General features: G+C 58.2%; 1 pseudogene; it reads right to left on the bottom strand.

Moving 5' to 3' along the window:
- Positions 1-17,492, bottom strand: part of LOC137315806 (zinc finger protein 436-like) — a 146,543-nt pseudogene extending 129,051 nt beyond the window's left edge.
- Positions 17,493-20,272: the final 2,780 nt, after the last annotated feature.

Raw genomic sequence — 20,272 nt, forward strand, 5'->3', positions numbered from 1 at the left:
AGCCCTCCGACCCTCCCCTATCTCTGTAACCTCCTCCAGCCCTCCGTCCCTCCCCTATCTCTGTAACCTCCTCCAGCCCTCCGACCCTCCCCTATCTCTGTCACCTCCTCCATGACCCTCCAGCCCTCCCCTATCTCTGTAACCTCCTCCAGCCCTCCGACCCTCCCCTATCTCTGTAACCTCCTCCAGCCCTCCGACCCTCCCCTATCTCTGTAACCTCCTCCAGCCCTCCGACCCTCCCCTATCTCTGTAACCTCCTCCAGCCCTCGACCCTCCCCTCTCTCTGTAACCTCCTCCAGCCCTCCGACCCTCCCCTATCTCTGTCACCTCCTCCATGACCCTCCGACCCTCCCCTATCTCTGTAACCTCCTCCAGCCCTCCGACCCTCCCCTATCTCTGTAACCTCCTCCAGCCCTCCGACCCTCCCCCATCTCTGTCACCTCCTCCAGCCCTCCATCCCTCCCCTATCTCTGTAACCTCCTCCATGACCCTCCGACCCTCCCCTCTCTCTGTCACCTCCTCCAGCCCTCCGACCCTCCCCTATCTCTGTAACCTCCTCCAGCCCTCTGACCCTCCCCTATCTCTGTAACCTCCTCCAGCCCTCCGACCCTCCCCTATCTCTGTCACCTCCTCCATGAACCTCCGCCCCTCCCCTATCTCTGTAACCTCCTCCAGCCCTCCGCCCCTCCCCTATCTCTGTCACCTCCTCCAGCCCTCCGACCCTCCCCTATCTCTGTAACCTCCTCCAGCCCTCCGCCCCTCCCCTATCTCTGTAACCTCCTCCATGACCCTCCGACCCTCCCCTATCTCTGTAACCTCCTCCAGCCCTCCGACCCTCCCCTATCTCTGTAACCTCCTCCAGCCCTCCGCCCCTCCCCTATCTCTGTAACCTCCTCCAGCCCTCCGACCCTCCCCTATCTCTGTAACCTCCTCCAGCCCTCCGACCCTCCCCTATCTCTGTAACCTCCTCCATGACCCTCCGACCCTCCCCTATCTCTGTAACCTCCTCCAGCCCTCCGACCCTCCCCTATCTCTGTAACCTCCTCCAGCCCTCCGCCCCTCCCCTATCTCTGTAACCTCCTCCAGCCCTCCGCCCCTCCCCTATCTCTGTAACCTCCTCCAGCCCTCCGACCCTCCCCTATCTCTGTAACCTCCTCCAGCCCTCCGACCCTCCCCTATCTCTGTAACCTCCTCCAGCCCTCCGACCCTCCCCTATCTCTGTAACCTCCTCCATGACCCTCCGACCCTCCCCTATCTCTGTAACCTCCTCCAGCCCTCCGACCCTCCCCTATCTCTGTAACCTCCTCCATGACCCTCCGACCCTCCCCTATCTCTGTAACCTCCTCAAGCCCTCCGACCCTCCCCTATCTCTGTAACCTCCTCCGCCCCTCCGACCCTCCCCTATCTCTGTAACCTCCTCCGAACCTCCGACCCTCCCCTATCTCTGTAACCTCCTCCATGACCCTCCGACCCTCCCCTATCTCTGTAACCTCCTCCAGCCCTCCGACCCTCCCCTATCTCTGTAACCTCCTCCAGCCCTCCGACCCTCCCCTATCTCTGTAACCTCCTCCAGCCCTCGACCCTCCCCCATCTCTGTAACCTCCTCCAGCCCTCGACCCTCCCCTATCTCTGTAACCTCCTCCAGCCCTCCGACCCTCCCCTATCTCTGTAACCTCCTCCAGCCCTCCGACCCTCCCCTATCTCTGTAACCTCCTCCAGCCCTCCGACCCTCCCCTATCTCTGTAACCTCCTCCAGCCCTCCGACTCTCCCCTATCTCTGTAACCTCCTCCAGCCCTCCGACCCTCCCCTATCTCTGTAACCTCCTCCAGCCCTCCGCCCCTCCCCTATCTCTGTAACCTCCTCCAGCCCTCCGACCCTCCCCTATCTCTGTAACCTCCTCCAGCCCTCCGACTCTCCCCTATCTCTGTAACCTCCTCCAGCCCTCCGACCCTCCCCTATCTCTGTAACCTCCTCCAGCCCTCCGACCCTCCCCTATCTCTGTAACCTCCTCCAGCCCTCCGACTCTCCCCTATCTCTGTAACCTCCTCCAGCCCTCCGACTCTCCCCTATCTCTGTAACCTCCTCCAGCCCTCCGACCCTCCCCTATCTCTGAAACCTCCTCCAGCCCTCCGCCCCTCCCCTATCTCTGTAACCTCCTCCAGCCCTCCGACCCTCCCCTATCTCTGTAACCTCCTCCAGCCCTCCGACTCTCCCCTATCTCTGTAACCTCCTCCAGCCCTCCGACCCTCCCCTATCTCTGTAACCTCCTCCAGCCCTCCGACCCTCCCCTATCTCTGTAACCTCCTCCAGCCCTCCGACCCTCCCCTATCTCTGTAACCTCCTCCAGCCCTCCGACCCTCCCCTATCTCTGTAACCTCCTCCAGCCCTCCGACCCTCCCCTATCTCTGTAACCTCCTCCAGCCCTCCGACCCTCCCCTATCTCTGTAACCTCCTCCAGCCCTCCGTCCCTCCCCTATCTCTGTAACCTCCTCCATGACCCTCCGACCCTCCCCTCTCTCTGTAACCTCCTCCAGCCCTCCGACCCTCCCCTATCTCTGTAACCTCCTCCAGCCCTCCGTCCCTCCCCTATCTCTGTAACCTCCTCCATGACCCTTCGACCCTCCCCTATCTCTGTAACCTCCTCCAGCCCTCCGTCCCTCCCCTATCTCTGTAACCTCCTCCATGACCCTCCGACCCTCCCCTCTCTCTGTAACCTCCTCCAGCCCTCCGACCCTCCCCTATCTCTGTAACCTCCTCCAGCCCTCCGACCCTCCCCTATCTCTGGAACCTCCTCCAGCCCTCCGACCCTCCCCTATCTCTGTAACCTCCTCCATGACCCTCCGACCCTCCCCTATCTCTGTAACCTCCTCCAGCCCTCCGACCCTCCCCTATCTCTGTAACCTCCTCCAGCCCTCCGACCCTCCCCTCTCTCTGTAACCTCCTCCATGACCCTCCGACCCTCCCCTATCTCTGTAACCTCCTCCGACCCTCCGACCCTCCCCTCTCTCTGTAACCTCCTCCATGACCCTCCGACCCTCCCCTATCTCTGTAACCTCCTCCGACCCTCCGCCCCTCCCCTCTCTCTGTAACCTCCTCCATGACCCTCCGACCCTCCCCTATCTCTGTAACCTCCTCCGACCCTCCGACCCTCCCCTATCTCTGTAACCTCCTCCGACCCTCCGACCCTCCCCTATCTCTGTAACCTCCTCCGACCCTCCGACCCTCCCCGATCTCTGTAACCTCCTCCGACCCTCCGACCCTCCCCTATCTCTGTAACCTCCTCCGACCCTCCCCTATCTCTGTAACCTCCTCCATGACCCTCCGACCCTCCCCTATCTCTGTAACCTCCTCCATGACCCTCCGACCCTCCCCTATCTCTGCAACCTCCTCCAGCCCTCCGACCCTCCCCTCTCTCTGTAACCTCCTCCAGCCCTCCGACCCTCCCCTATCTCTGTAACCTCCTCCAGCCCTCCGACCCTCCCCTATCTCTGTAACCTCCTCCAGCCCTCCGACCCTCCCCTATCTCTGTAACCTCCTCCAGCCCTCCGACCCTCCCCTATCTCTGTAACCTCCTCCATGACCCTCCGACCCTCCCCTATCTCTGTAACCTCCTCCAGCCCTCCGACCCTCCCCTCTCTCTGTCACCTCCTCCAGCCCTCCGACCCTCCCCTATCTCTGTAACCTCCTCCATGACCCTCCGACCCTCCCCTATCTCTGTAACCTCCTCCAGCCCTCCGACCCTCCCCTATCTCTGTAACCTCCTCCATGACCCTCTGACCCTCCCCTATCTCTGGAACCTCCTCCAGCCCTCCGCCCCTCCCCTATCTCTGTAACCTCCTCCATGACCCTCTGACCCTCCCCTATCTCTGTAACCTCCTCCAGCCCTCCGACCCTCCCCTATCTCTGTAACCTCCTCCATGACCCTCTGACCCTCCCCTATCTCTGTAACCTCCTCCAGCCCTCCGACCCTCCCCTATCTCTGTAACCTCCTCCAGCCCTCCGACCCTCCCCTATCTCTGTAACCTCCTCCATGACCCTCCGACCCTCCCCTATCTCTGTAACCTCCTCCAGCCCTCCGACCCTCCCCTATCTCTGTAACCTCCTCCAGCCCTCCGCCCCTCCCCTATCTCTGTAACCTCCTCCGACCCTCCCCTATCTCTGTAACCTCCTCCAGCCCTCCGACCCTCCCCTATCTCTGTAACCTCCTCCAGCCCTCCGACCCTCCCCTATCTCTGTAACCTCCTCCAGCCCTCCGACCCTCCCCTATCTCTGTAACCTCCTCCATGACCCTCCGACCCTCCCCTCTCTCTGTAACCTCCTCCAGCCCTCCGACCCTCCCCTATCTCTGTAACCTCCTCCAGCCCTCCGCCCCTCCCCTATCTCTGTAACCTCCTCCATGACCCTCCCACCCTCCCCTATCTCTGTAACCTCCTCCATGACCCTCCGACCCTCCCCTATCTCTGTAACCTCCTCCAGCCCTCCGACCCTCCCCTATCTCTGTAACCTCCTCCAGCCCTCCGTCCCTCCCCTATCTCTGTAACCTCCTCCGACCCTCCCCTATCTCTGTCACCTCCTCCAGCCCTCCGACCCTCCCCTATCTCTGTCACCTCCTCCAGCCCTCCGACCCTCCCCTATCTCTGGAACCTCCTCCAGCCCTCCGACCCTCCCCTATCTCTGTAACCTCCTCCAGCCCTCCGACCCTCCCCTATCTCTGTAACCTCCTCCAGCCCTCCGACCCTCCCCTATCTCTGTAACCTCCTCCATGACCCTCCGACCCTCCCCTATCTCTGTAACCTCCTCCAGCCCTCCGACCCTCCCCTATCTCTGTAACCTCCTCCAGCCCTCCCCTATCTCTGTAACCTCCTCCATGACCCTCCGACCCTCCCCTATCTCTGTAACCTCCTCCAGCCCTCCGACCCTCCCCTATCTCTGTAACCTCCTCCAGCCCTCCGACCCTCCCCTATCTCTGTAACCTCCTCCATGACCCTCCGACCCTCCCCTATCTCTGTCACCTCCTCCATGACCCTCCGACCCTCCCCTATCTCTGTCACCTCCTCCATGACCCTCCGACCCTCCCCTATCTCTGTCACCTCCTCCATGACCCTCCGACCCTCCCCTATCTCTGTAACCTCCTCCAGCCCTCCGACCCTCCCCTATCCCTGTAACCTCCTCCAGCCCTCCGACCCTCCCCTATCTCTGTAACCTCCTCCAGCCCTCCGACCCTCCCCTATCTCTGTAACCTCCTCCAGCCCTCCGCCCCTCCCCTATCTCTGTAACCTCCTCCAGCCCTCCGACCCTCCCCTATCTCTGTAACCTCCTCCATGACCCTCCGCCCCTCCCTTATCTCTGTAACCTCCTCCATGACCCTCCGCCCCTCCCCTATCTCTGTAACCTCCTCCAGCCCTCCGACCCTCCCCTATCTCTGTAACCTCCTCCATGACCCTCCGACCCTCCCCTATCTCTGTAACCTCCTCCAGCCCTCCGACCCTCCCCTATCTCTGTAACCTCCTCCAGCCCTCGACCCTCCCCTATCTCTGTAACCTCCTCCATGACCCTCCGACCCTCCCCTATCTCTGTGACCTCCTCCGACCCTCCCCATCTCTGTAACCTCCTCCATGACCCTCCGACCCTCCCCTATCTCTGTAACCTCCTCCAGCCCTCGACCCTCCCCTATCTCTGTCACCTCCTCCAGCCCTCCGTCCCTCCCCTATCTCTGTAACCTCCTCCAGCCCTCCGACCCTCCCCGATCTCTGTAACCTCCTCCATGACCCTCCGACCCTCCCCTATCTCTGTCACCTCCTCCAGCCCTCCGACCCTCCCCTATCTCTGTCACCTCCTCCAGCCCTCCGACCCTCCCCTATCTCTGTAACCTCCTCCAGCCCTCCGACCCTCCCCTATCTCTGGAACCTCCTCCAGCCCTCCGACCCTCCCCGATCTCTGTAACCTCCTCCAGCCCTCCGACCCTCCCCTATCACTGTAACCTCCTCCATGACCCTCCGACCCTCCCCTATCTCTGTAACCTCCTCCAGCCCTCCGCCCCTCCCCTATCTCTGTAACCTCCTCCAGCCCTCCGACCCTCCCCTATCTCTGGAACCTCCTCCAGCCCTCCGACCCTCCCCGATCTCTGTAACCTCCTCCAGCCCTCCGACCCTCCCCTATCTCTGTAACCTCCTCCAGCCCTCCGTCCCTCCCCTATCTCTGTCACCTCCTCCAGCCCTCCGACCCTCCCCTATCTCTGTCACCTCCTCCAGCCCTCCGTCCCTCCCCTATCTCTGTAACCTCCTCCATGACCCTCCCCTATCTCTGTAACCTCCTCCAGCCCTCCGACCCTCCCCTATCTCTGTAACCTCCTCCATGACCCTCTGACCCTCCCCTATCTCTGTCACCTCCTCCAGCCCTCCGACCCTCCCCTATCTCTGTAACCTCCTCCATGACCCTCCGACCCTCCCCGATCTCTGTAACCTCCTCCAGCCCTCCGTCCCTCCCCTACCTCTGTAACCTCCTCCAGCCCTCCGACCCTCCCCTATCTCTGTAACCTCCTCCAGCCCTCCGACCCTCCCCTATCTCTGTAACCTCCTCCATGACCCTCCGACCCTCCCCTATCTCTGTAACCTCCTCCAGCCCTCCGACCCTCCCCTATCTCTGTAACCTCCTCCAGCCCTCCGACCCTCCCCTATCTCTGTAACCTCCTCCATGACCCTCCGACCCTCCCCTCTCTCTGTAACCTCCTCCAGCCCTCCGACCCTCCCCTATCTCTGTAACCTCCTCCATGACCCTCCGCCCCTCCCCTATCTCTGTCACCTCCTCCAGCCCTCCGACCCTCCCCTATCTCTGTAACCTCCTCCATGACCCTCCGCCCCTCCCCTATCTCTGCAACCTCCTCCAGCCCTCCGACCCTCCCCTATCTCTGTAACCTCCTCCATGACCCTCCGCCCCTCCCCTATCTCTGTCACCTCCTCCAGCCCTCCGACCCTCCCCTATCTCTGTAACCTCCTCCATGACCCTCCGCCCCTCCCCTATCTCTGCAACCTCCTCCAGCCCTCCGACCCTCCCCTATCTCTGTAACCTCCTCCATGACCCTCCGCCCCTCCCCTATCTCTGCAACCTCCTCCAGCCCTCCGACCCTCCCCTATCTCTGTAACCTCCTCCAGCCCTCCGACCCTCCCCTATCTCTGTAACCTCCTCCAGCCCTCCGACCCTCCCCTATCTCTGTAACCTCCTCCATGACCCTCCGTCCCTCCCCTATCTCTGTAACCTCCTCCAGCCCTCCGACCCTCCCCTATCTCTGTAACCTCCTCCGACCCTCCGACCCTCCCCTATCTCTGTAACCTCCTCCAGCCCTCCGACTCTCCCCTATCTCTGTAACCTCCTCCAGCCCTCCGACCCTCCCCTATCTCTGTAACCTCCTCCGACCCTCCGCCCCTCCCCTATCTCTGTAACCTCCTCCAGCCCTACGCCCCTCCCCTATCTCTGTAACCTCCTCCAGCCCTCCGCCCCTCCCCTATCTCTGTAACCTCCTCCAGCCCTCCGTCCCTCCCCTATCTCTGTAACCTCCTCCGACCCTCCGACCCTCCCCTATCTCTGTAACCTCCTCCAGCCCTCCGACCCTCCCCTATCTCTGTAACCTCCTCCATGACCCTCCGACCCTCCCCTATCTCTGTAACCTCCTCCAGCCCTCCGACCCTCCCCTATCTCTGTAACCTCCTCCATGACCCTCCGACCCTCCCCTATCTCTGTAACCCCCTCCAGCCCTCCGACCCTCCCCTATCTCTGTAACCTCCTCCAGCCCTCCGACCCTCCCCTATCACTGTAACCTCCTCCAGCCCTCCGACCCTCCCCTATCTCTGTAACCTCCTCCAGCCCTCCGACCCTCCCCTATCACTGTAACCTCCTCCAGCCCTCCGACCCTCCCCTATCTCTGTAACCTCCTCCGACCCTCCGACCCTCCCCTATCTCTGTAACCTCCTCCAGCCCTCCGACCCTCCCCTATCTCTGTAACCTCCTCCAGCCCTCCGACCCTCCCCTATCTCTGTCACCTCCTCCAGCCCTCCGACCCTCCCCTATCTCTGTAACCTCCTCCAGCCCTCCGTCCCTCCCCTATCTCTGTAACCTCCTCCAGCCCTCGACCCTCCCCTATCTCTGTAACCTCCTCCAGCCCTCCGACCCTCCCCTATCTCTGTAACCTCCTCCAGCCCTCCGACCCTCCCCTATCTCTGTAACCTCCTCCAGCCCTCCGACCCTCCCCTATCTCTGTAACCTCCTCCATGACCCTCCGCCCCTCCCCTATCTCTGTCACCTCCTCCAGCCCTCCGACCCTCCCCTATCTCTGTCACCTCCTCCAGCCCTCCGACCCTCCCCTATCTCTGTCACCTCCTCCATGACCCTCCGACCCTCCCCTATCTCTGTAACCTCCTCCAGCCCTCCGACCCTCCCCTATCTCTGTAACCTCCTCCAGCCCTCCGACCCTCCCCTATCTCTGTAACCTCCTCCAGCCCTCCGACCCTCCCCTATCTCTGTAACCTCCTCCATGACCCTCCGACCCTCCCCTATCTCTGTAACCTCCTCCAGCCCTCCGACCCTCCCCTATCTCTGTAACCTCCTCCAGCCCTCCGACCCTCCCCTATCTCTGTAACCTCCTCCAGCCCTCCGACCCTCCCCTATCTCTGTAACCTCCTCCATGACCCTCGACCCTCCCCTATCTCTGTAACCTCCTCCAGCCCTCCGACCCTCCCCTATCTCTGTAACCTCCTCCAGCCCTCCGACCCTCCCCTATCTCTGTCACCTCCTCCAGCCCTCCGACCCTCCCCTATCTCTGTAACCTCCTCCATGACCCTCCGACCCTCCCCTATCTCTGTCACCTCCTCCAGCCCTCCGACCCTCCCCTATCTCTGTAACCTCCTCCAGCCCTCCGACCCTCCCCTATCTCTGTCACCTCCTCCAGCCCTCCGACCCTCCCCTATCTCTGTAACCTCCTCCAGCCCTCCGCCCCTCCCCTATCTCTGTAACCTCCTCCAGCCCTCCGACCCTCCCCTATCTCTGTAACCTCCTCCATGACCCTCCGACCCTCCCCTATCTCTGTAACCTCCTCCAGCCCTCCGACCCTCCCCTATCTCTGTAACCTCCTCCAGCCCTCCGACCCTCCCCTATCTCTGTAACCTCCTCCAGCCCTCCGACCCTCCCCTATCTCTGTAACCTCCTCCATGACCCTCCGTCCCTCCCCTATCTCTGTAACCTCCTCCAGCCCTCCGACCCTCCCCTATCTCTGTAACCTCCTCCAGCCCTCCGACCCTCCCCTATCTCTGTAACCTCCTCCAGCCCTCCGACCCTCCCCTATCTCTGTAACCTCCTCCAGCCCTCCGACCCTCCCCGGTCTCTGTAACCTCCTCCAGCCCTCCGACCCTCCCCTATCTCTGTAACCTCCTCCAGCCCTCCGCCCCTCCCCTATCTCTGTAACCTCCTCCATGACCCTCCGACCCTCCCCTATCTCTGTCACCTCCTCCATGACCCTCCGACCCTCCCCTATCTCTGTCACCTCCTCCATGACCCTCCGACCCTCCCCTATCTCTGTAACCTCCTCCAGCCCTCTGACCCTCCCCTATCTCTGTCACCTCCTCCATGACCCTCCGACCCTCCCCTATCTCTGTAACCTCCTCCAGCCCTCTGACCCTCCCCTATCTCTGTCACCTCCTCCATGACCCTCCGACCCTCCCCTATCTCTGTAACCTCCTCCATGACCCTCCGACCCTCCCCTATCTCTGTAACCTCCTCCAGCCCTCCGCCCCTCCCCTATCTCTGTAACCTCCTCCAGCCCTCTGACCCTCCCCTATCTCTGTAACCTCCTCCATGACCCTCCGACCCTCCCCTATCTCTGTAACCTCCTTCAGCCCTCCGACCCTCCCCTATCTCTGTAACCTCCTCCAGCCCTCCGACCCTCCCCTATCTCTGTAACATCCTCCAGCCCTCCGTCCCTCCCCTATCTCTGTCACCTCCTCCAGCCCTCCGTCCCTCCCCTATCTCTGTCACCTCCTCCAGCCCTCCGACCCTCCCCTATCTCTGTAACCTCCTCCAGCCCTCTGACCCTCCCCTATCTCTGTAACCTCCTCCAGCCCTCCGACCCTCCCCTATCTCTGTCACCTCCTCCAGCCCTCCGACCCTCCCCTATCTCTGTCACCACCTCCATGACCCTCCGACCCTCCCCTATCTCTGTAACCTCCTCCATGACCCTCCGACCCTCCCCTATCTCTGTAACCTCCTCCAGCCCTCCGACCCTCCCCTATCTCTGTAACCTCCTCCAGCCCTCCGACCCTCCCCTATCTCTGTAACCTCCTCCAGCCCTCCGACCCTCCCCTATCTCTGTAACCTCCTCCAGCCCTCCGACCCTCCCCTATCTCTGTAACCTCCTCCAGCCCTCCGACCCTCCCCTATCTCTGTAACCTCCTCCATGACCCTCCGACCCTCCCCTATCTCTGTAACCTCCTCCGACCCTCCCCTATCTCTGTAACCTCCTCCAGCCCTCCGCCCCTCCCCTATCTCTGTAACCTCCTCCAGCCCTCCGACCCTCCCCTATCTCTGTAACCTCCTCCAGCCCTCCGACCCTCCCCTATCACTGTCACCTCCTCCAGCCCTCCGTCCCTCCCCTATCTCTGTAACCTCCTCCATGACCCTCCGACCCTCCCCTATCTCTGTAACCTCCTCCAGCCCTCCGACCCTCCCCTATCTCTGTAACCTCCTCCAGCCCTCCGACCCTCCCAGATCTCTGTAACCTCCTCCAGCCCTCCGACCCTCCCCTATCTCTGTAACCTCCTCCAGCCCTCCGACCCTCCCCTATCTCTGTAACCTCCTCCAGCCCTCCGACCCTCCCCTATCTCTGTCACCTCCTCCAGCCCTCCGACCCTCCCCTATCTCTGTAACCTCCTCCAGCCCTCCGCCCCTCCCCTATCTCTGTAACCTCCTCCAGCCCTCCGACCCTCCCCGATCTCTGTCACCTCCTCCAGCCCTCCGACCCTCCCCTATCTCTGTCACCTCCTCCAGCCCTCCGACCCTCCCCTATCTCTGTCACCTCCTCCATGACCCTCCGACCCTCCCCTATCTCTGTCACCTCCTCCATGACCCTCCGACCCTCCCCTAACTCTGTCACCTCCTCCATGACCCTCCGACCCTCCCCTATCTCTGTCACCTCCTCCAGCCCTCCGACCCTCCCCTATCTCTGTCACCTCCTCCAGCCCTCCGACCCTCCCCTATCTCTGTAACCTCCTCCGACCCTCCCCTATCTCTGTAACCTCCTCCGACCCTCCCCTATCTCTGTCACCTCCTCCATGACCCTCCGACCCTCCCCTATCTCTGTCACCTCCTCCATGACCCTCCCACCCTCCCCTATCTCTGTAACCTCCTCCATGACCCTCCGCCCCTCCCCTATCTCTGTAACCTCCTCCAGCCCTCCGACCCTCCCCTATGTCTGTAACCTCCTCCATGACCCTCCGACCCTCCCCTATCTCTGTCACCTCCTCCAGCCCTCCGACCCTCCCCTATCTCTGTAACCTCCTCCAGCCCTCCGACCCTCCCCTATCTCTGTAACCTCCTCCAGCCCTCCGACCCTCCCCGATCTCTGTAACCTCCTCCATCACCCTCCGACCCTCCCCTATCTCTGTAACCTCCTCCATGACCCTCCGACCCTCCCCTATCTCTGTCACCTCCTCCAGCCCTCCGACCCTCCCCTATCTCTACAACCTCCTCCAGCCCTCCGACCCTCCCCTATCTCTGTAACCTCCTCCATGACCCTCCGACCCTCCCCTATCTCTGTAACCTCCTCCAGCCCTCCGACCCTCCCCTATCTCTGTCACCTCCTCCATGACCCTCCGACCCTCCCCTATCTCTGTAACCTCCTCCATGACCCTCCGACCCTCCCCTATCTCTGTCACCTCCTCCAGCCCTCCGACCCTCCCCTATCTCTGTCACCTCCTCCATGACCCTCCGACCCTCCCCTATCTCTGTCACCTCCTCCAGCCCTCCGACCCTCGCCTATCTCTGTAACCTCCTCCAGCCCTCCGACCCTCCCCTATCTCTGTAACCTCCTCCATGACCCTCCGACCCTCCCCTATCTCTGTAACCTCCTCCAGCCCTCCGACCCTCCCCTATCCCTGTAACCTCCTCCAGCCCTCCGACCCTCCCCTATCTCTGTAACCTCCTCCAGCCCTCCGACCCTCCCCTATCTCTGTCACCTCCTCCAGCCCTCCGACCCTCCCCTATCTCTGTCACCTCCTCCATGACCCTCCGACCCTCCCCTATCTGTCACCTCCTCCAGCCCTCCGACCCTCCCCTATCTCTGTAACCTCCTCCAGCCCTCCGACCCTCCCCTATCTCTGTCACCTCCTCCATGACCCTCCGACCCTCCCCTATCTGTCACCTCCTCCAGCCCTCCCACCCTCCCCTATCTCTGTCACCTCCTCCATGACCCTCCGACCCTCCCCTATCTCTGTCACCTCCTCCAGCCCTCCCACCCTCCCCTATCTCTGTCACCTCCTCCATGACCCTCCGACCCTCCCCTATCTCTGTAACCTCCTCCATGACCCTCCGACCCTCCCCTATCTCTGTAACCTCCTCCATGACCCTCCCACCCTCCCCTATCTCTGTCACCTCCTCCAGCCCTCCGATCCTCCCCTATCTCTGTCACCTCCTCCAGCCCTCCCACCCTCCCCTATCTCTGTCACCTCCTCCATGACCCTCCGACCCTCCCCTATCTCTGTAACCTCCTCCAGCCCTCCGATCCTCCCCTATCTCTGTCACCTCCTCCAGCCCTCCCACCCTCCCCTATCTCTGTCACCTCCTCCATGACCCTCCGACCCTCCCCTATCTCTGTAACCTCCTCCATGACCCTCCGACCCTCCCCTATCTCTGTCACCTCCTCCAGCCCTCCGACCCTCCCCTATCTCTGTCACCTCCTCCATGACCCTCCGACCCTCCCCTATCTCTGTAACCTCCTCCATCACCCTCCGACCCTCCCCTATCTCTGTAACCTCCTCCAGCCCTCCGACCCTCCCCTATCTCTGTAACCTCCTCCATCACCCTCCGACCCTCCCCTATCTCTGTAACCTCCTCCAGCCCTCCGACCCTCCCCTATCTCTGTAACCTCCTCCATCACCCTCCGACCCTCCCCTATCTCTGTAACCTCCTCCATGACCCTCCGACCCTCCCCTATCTCTGTAACCTCCTCCATCACCCTCCGACCCTCCCCTATCTCTGTAACCTCCTCCATGACCCTCCGACCCTCCCCTATCTCTGTAACCTCCTCCATCACCCTCCGACCCTCCCCTATCTCTGTCACCTCCTCCATGACCCTCCGACCCTCCCCTATCTCTGTAACCTCCTCCAGCCCTCCGACCCTCCCCTATCTCTGTAACCTCCTCCAGCCCTCCGACCCTCCCAGATCTCTGCTCTCCCCACCATTGGGGGCCGTGCCTTCAGCTGTCTGAGCCCCAAGCTCTGGAATTCCCTCCCTGAACCTCTCCCCCTCTCTCTCCTCCTTCAATCCTCCCTCTTTGACCCAGCTTTCGGTGCCCTGTCCTAATCTCTCCTCATTCCCCTCTTCCCGCTCCTGTGAACCCTCTTGACCCATTTTGCTCCGTTAAAGGCGCGATAGAAATGCAAGTTGTTGTTGACTGTGCGGGTTGAGTTCGAGCGGAGATTGGGTCGGGCCCGATCCCGGGAAGCGGCGGGTAGTGGAGGGGGGGGATGATGCCGCCTGTTTTCTCTCGGGTCCTGGGCCCTACACTCGGTGTTTCTGGGCCCTGCGATCCCCGCCCTTTATTAACCCGCTCTCTCCAGCTCTTTACCTGCCGCCTCTCCCTCAGTCGCCGCCCGCCCGCCGCGCATGCTCAGCTCGCACTGCCCCGCGGGTGATTGACGGGAGCTCCGGGCCAATAGGAAGAGCGGGGGCTGGAGGACCGAGCGGAGCGACGGGTCCTCCAGCCAATGGGAGTGAATGAGGGGCGGGACTTTGGGGGCCCCCGAGTAGGCGTGGCTGGAGGACCGAGAGGAGGACTGGTCCTCCAACCAATGGGAGTGAATGAGGGGCGGGACTTTGGCGGCCCCGGAGTGGGTGTGGCTGGAGGACCGAGAGGAGGACTGATCCTCCAACCAATGGGAGTGAATGAGGGGCGGGACTGTTGGACACCGAGTGGGCGTGGCTGGAGGACCGAGAGGAGGACTGGTCCTCCAACCAATGGGAGTGAATGAGGGGCGGGACTGTTGGACACCGAGTGGGCGGGGCTGGAGGACCGAGAAGAGGACTGGTCCTCCAACCAATGGGAGTGAATGAGGGGCGGGACTTTGGGGCCCCCGAGTGGGCGGGGCTGAGCCCGGATCTCCCTCATTGTCTGAAACTCTGCAACATTTTTAAACCTGATTGAAATGAAACTCCAGGGGTCGAAATCTGTCAGAGTGAGAGGATAAATTGATAAAAGTGTTTGGAAATTGTGCTCTCGGTTTTATAAATAGGAGCTGGAGTAGAAAGTAGGCTGTATTGAACTGTTGTGCTCATTATTTTGGCATCTTCCACCAGGAAGGATGTCCAGGCCATGGAGAGGCTGCAGAGGGGATTCACTGGGATGGTGTCAGGGTCAAGAGGTATTCATTGTGGGGACAGACTGCAGAAAGGGGCTCTTTTCTTTCAGCCCAAAGAAGGTTCAGAGGAGATCAGAGGGAGGTGTCCAAGATTTGATCAGCAAGCACTATTTCACTGGCCGGCGAGTGGAGGGAATCAAATTCAAATCGTCACCGCAAGAACGGAGGGCGTTTGGGAGAATTTGTTTACACGGAGGGTTAGGACGAGGAATGTCCGACCAGAAACGGTGGGACGGGGAAGAGGGGAAAGAAACGTTTCAACGGGCCGGGGAATGGGACTAATGGGAATAACTCTTTCATCGTAAGACAGAAAGGATATAGAGGCACTGGAGAAGATGCAAACAAGATTTACAAGGATGATACCAGAACTTAGAGGTTACAGCGGTCAGGAAAGACTGAACAGGCTGCAGCTCTTTTCTCCAGAAAAGAGACGGGTGATCTAATAGAGGTCTTTAAAATTACGAAGGGGTTTGACAGGGTGGACATGGAGAAGATGTTTCTCCTCGTGGGGCTGTCCAAAACTAGGGGCCTTAAATATAAGATAGTCACTAATAAATCCAATGGGGAATTCAGGAGAAACTTCTTTTCCCAGAGTGGGTTGAATGTGGAACTTTCTACTACATGAGGTAGTTGAGGCGAATAGCAGAGATGCATTTCAGGGGAAACTTGATAAATACACAAGGGAGAAAGGGATAGAAGGATATGCTGACAGGGTTGCTGAAGAGGGGTGGGAGGAGGCTCGTGTGGAGCATGGATGCCATCATAAACCAGCTGGATAAATTCCTTTCTCCCTTGTGTACTTTTCTAGCTTCCCATTAAATGCATCGTCACTATTCCCCTCAACTACTCCTTGTGGTAGTGAATTCCACATTCTCACCACTCTCTGGGTAAAGAAGTGTCTCCTGAATTCCCTATTGGATTTATTAGTGACTATCTTATATTTATGGCCCCGAGTTCTGGTCTCCCCCCACAAGTGGAAACATCTTCTCTACGTCGACCCTATCAAACCCCTTCATAACTTTAAAGTCCTCTATCAGGTCACCCGAGTCTCTTTTCTGGAGGAAATAGCCCCAGCCTGTTCAGTCTTTCCTGATAGCTATAACCTCGCAGATCTCGTAACATCCTTGTAAATCTTCTTTGCACCTTCTCCAGTGCCTCGATATCCTTTCGATAATATGGAGACCAGAACTGTGCACGGTATTCTAAGTGTGGTCTAACCAGGGTTCTATACAAGTTTAACACAACTTATAGAATTTATTATTATTTAGCTTTATCATCTTCTCTGCTTTTCAATTCTATTACTCTAGAAATGTACCCCAGTGCTTTGTCTTCAGTTTTGCGACCTTGTTAACCTGCATCACTACTTTTAGTGATTTGTGTATCTATATCCCCAGATCCCTCTGCTCCTCTACCCCATTTAGACTCTTATTTTACAAGGAGTATGTGACCTCCTTATTCCTCCTACCAAAATGCACTAACTCACACTTACCTATATTGAGATTAATTTGCCAATTACATGCCCACTCTGCAAGTTTATTAACGTTTTCTGGTATTTTGTCGCAGTCCTCCTCAGTATTAACTATGTTAATGAATCCCTGTGGAACACCACTTCCCACCTTTTGTCAGTCTCAGTAACTACCTTTAACCCCTACTCTCTGTTTTGTTTGGTAGCCTGCTTTCTATCCATTCTGCGACTTGTCCTCTGATTCCACATGCTCTGACCTTAGTCATGAGTCTCCAATGGGGTAACTTATCGAAAGCCTTTTGAAAATCCAAATATATTACATCTACTACACTACTCTTGTCTACCCTTTCTGTTACTTCTTCAAAGAATTCAATGACCTTCCTTTTTCAAATCCCCGCTGACTATTCTTTATTATATTTTCATTTTCTAAATGTTTTTCTATCACATCTGAGTAAAGATTCCATTATCTTTCCTACCACCGACATTAAGCTAACTAGAGTTCCCTGGACTGGTTCTATGTCCCTTTTTAAATATAGGAATCACATTAGCTGTCTGCCAATCCTCGGGCACTGTTCCCTTTTCTAATGAATTTTTATATATATGTAATATGCCTCTGCTTTCCCCTCCCTAATGCTTTTAATATTCACGGATGCAATCCGTCCAGACTGGGGTTTTATCTCTCTAACTTTGATTAGTTGATCAATTATCTCCCGCCCCCCCTTTCTATCTTAAATGTCTTTATATCTTTTTCAATCTCTTCTTCTAATGTCATGCCCACCATGTTAGTCTCCCTGGTAAATACTGAGGCAAAGTAATTTTTTAATATTTCTGCCATTTCACTGTCATTACCTGTGAGTTTATCCCTTAGTGACCCTATCCCTATCCTGATTTTTCTTTTGTTATTTGTGTCTGTAGAATATTTTACTATTTTTAAAATTCCTTGATCATTTAATTTTGTAGTTTCTCTTTGTTTTCCTAATTGATTTTTAAACTTTTTTCCTCACCTCTTGTATTCCCTTTTCTCATCCTCTCCTTTATTGTCAGTGTACTCAGAGAATGCCTTTTTCTTTAGTTTCAATTTTACCCTTATCTCTTTATTCATCCACGGTGTATCATTATTGGCCAGTTTGTTCTTGCTTTTTAGTGGGATATATTTCTCCGTGACTCTATTGATCACCGTATTAAATATTTCCCACTGCTGTTCTATTTCTTTGTCAGTAAATTTTTCCAGTTTATCTTCCCTAGTTACATTCTCATCCTCTGAAAATCAGTTTTTTTTCCAATGTATTACTTTGGTCTTTGTCTTACTTATGTCCTTCTCAATCTTTATCTTAAAGCTTATTATGTTGTGATCGCTATTGCCTAGATGTTCCCCCACGCTAACTTCTCTTACCTGTTCTGCTTCATTTCCCATTACGAGATCCAGCAATGATTTCTCTCTTGCTGGGCTTTTTACACAGTGGGTAAGAACGGTGCCTTGCACACATTGTAAAAACTCCTTTCCCTGCACCCCTTTTCCTACCTCCTGCCAGTTTATTTGGGGTAGTTAAATGTCCCATGCATATTATTCTATGTCCTTTACTCATTTCACATATTTGCTTTTATATTTCTTCCTCCACCTCCTTTCCATTATTGGGCGGTCCGTAGTGTTCCCCTATTGGGCGGTCCGTAGTGTTCCCCTATTGGGCGGTCCGTAGTGTTCCCCTATTGGGCGGTCCGTAGTGTTCCCCTATTGGGCGGTCCGTAGTGTACCCCTATTGGGCGGTCCGTAGTGTACCCCTATTGGGCGGTCCGTAGTGTACCCCTATTGGGCGGTCCGTAGTGTACCCCTATTGGGCGGTCCGTAGTGTTCCCCTATTGGGCGGTCCGTAGTGTTCCCCTATTGGGCGGTCCGTAGTGTTCCCCTATTGGGCGGTCCGTAGTGTTCCCCTATTGGGCGGTCCGTAGTGTTCCCCTATTGGGCGGTCCGTAGTGTACCCCTATTGGGCGGTCCGTAGTGTACCCCTATTGGGCGGTCCGTAGTGTACCCCTATTGGGCGGTCCGTAGTGTACCCCTATTGGGCGGTCCGTAGTGTTCCCCTATTGGGCGGTCCGTAGTGTACCCCTATTGGGCGGTCCGTAGTGTACCCCTATTGGGCGGTCCGTAGTGTACCCCTATTGGGCGGTCCGTAGTGTACCCCTATTGGGCGGTCCGTAGTGTACCCCTATTGGGCGGTCCGTAGTGTACCCCTATTGGGCGGTCCGTAGTGTACCCCTATTGGGCGGTCCGTAGTGTTCCCCTATTGGGCGGTCCGTAGTGTTCCCCTATTGGGCGGTCCGTAGTGTACCCCTATTGGGCGGTGCCGTAGTGTACCCCTATTGGGCGGTCCGTAGTGTACCCCTATTGGGCGGTCCGTAGTGTTCCCCTATTGGGCGGTCCGTAGTGTTCCCCTATTGGGCGGTCCGTAGCGTTCCCCTATTGGGCGGTCCGTAGCGTTCCCCTATTGGGCGGTCCGTAGTGTACCCCTATTGGGCGGTCCGTAGTGTACCCCTATTGGGCGGTCCGTAGCGTTCCCCTATTGGGCGGTCCGTAGCGTTCCCCTATTGGGCGGTCCGTAGCGTTCCCCTATTGGGCGGTCCGTAGCGTTCCCCTATTGGGCGGTCCGTAGCGTACCCCTATTGGGCGGTCCGTAGCGTACCCCTATTGGGCGGTCCGTAGCGTACCCCTATTGGGCGGTCCGTAGCGTACCCCTATTGGGCGGTCCGTAGCGTACCCCTATTGGGCGGTCCGTAGCGTACCCCTATTGGGCGGTCCGTAGCGTACCCCTATTGGGCGGTCCGTAGCGTTCCCCTATTGGGCGGTCCGTAGTGTACCCCTATTGGGCGGTCCGTAGTGTACCCCTATTGGGCGGTCCGTAGTGTACCCCTATTGGGCGGTCCGTAGTGTTCCCCTATTGGGCGGTCCGTAGTGTTCCCCTATTGGGCGGTCCGTAGTGTTCCCCTATTGGGCGGTCCGTAGTGTACCCCTATTGGGCGGTCCGTAGTGTACCCCTATTGGGCGGTCCGTAGTGTTCCCCTATTGGGCGGTCCGTAGTGTACCCCTATTGGGCGGTCCGTAGTGTACCCCTATTGGGCGGTCCGTAGTGTACCCCTATTGGGCGGTCCGTAGTGTTCCCCTATTGGGCGGTCCGTAGTGTTCCCCTATTGGGCGGTCCGTAGTGTTCCCCTATTGGGCGGTCCGTAGTGTTCCCCTATTGGGCGGTCGGTAGTGTTCCCCTATTGGGCGGTCCGTAGTGTTCCCCTATTGGGCGGTCCGTAGTGTTCCCCTATTGGGCGGTCCGTAGTGTTCCCCTATTGGGCGGTCCGTAGTGTACCCCTATTGGGCGGTCCGTAGTGTACCCCTATTGGGCGGTCCGTAGTGTACCCCTATTGGGCGGTCCGTAGTGTACCCCTATTGGGCGGTCCGTAGTGTACCCCTATTGGGCGGTCCGTAGTGTACCCCTATTGGGCGGTCCGTAGTGTACCCCTATTGGGCGGTCCGTAGTGTTCCCCTATTGGGCGGTCCGTAGTGTTCCCCTATTGGGCGGTCCGTAGTGTTCCCCTATTGGGCGGTCCGTAGTGTACCCCTATTGGGCGGTCCGTAGTGTACCCCTATTGGGCGGTCCGTAGTGTTCCCCTATTGGGCGGTCCGTAGTGTTCCCCTATTGGGCGGTCCGTAGTGTTCCCCTATTGGGCGGTCCGTAGTGTACCCCTATTGGGCGGTCCGTAGTGTACCCCTATTGGGCGGTCCGTAGTGTACCCCTATTGGGCGGTCCGTAGTGTACCCCTATTGGGCGGTCCGTAGTGTACCCCTATTGGGCGGTCCGTAGTGTACCCCTATTGGGCGGTCCGTAGTGTACCCCTATTGGGCGGTCCGTAGTGTACCCCTATTGGGCGGTCCGTAGTGTACCCCTATTGGGCGGTCCGTAGTGTTCCCCTATTGGGCGGTCCGTAGTGTTCCCCTATTGGGCGGTCCGTAGTGTACCCCTATTGGGCGGTCCGTAGTGTACCCCTATTGGGCGGTCCGTAGTGTACCCCTATTGGGCGGTCCGTAGTGTACCCCTATTAGGCGGCCTGTAGTATTCCCCTATCAGCGTGATCAATCCCTTCTTAGCTTTTATTTCAATCCACATGGATTCTGTTTCTATCCTTCTGTTAGTGATGTCCCT

Source organism: Heptranchias perlo, unplaced genomic scaffold (genome assembly GCF_035084215.1).
Source record: "Heptranchias perlo isolate sHepPer1 unplaced genomic scaffold, sHepPer1.hap1 HAP1_SCAFFOLD_56, whole genome shotgun sequence".
NCBI classification, from domain to species: Eukaryota; Metazoa; Chordata; class Chondrichthyes; order Hexanchiformes; family Hexanchidae; genus Heptranchias; species Heptranchias perlo.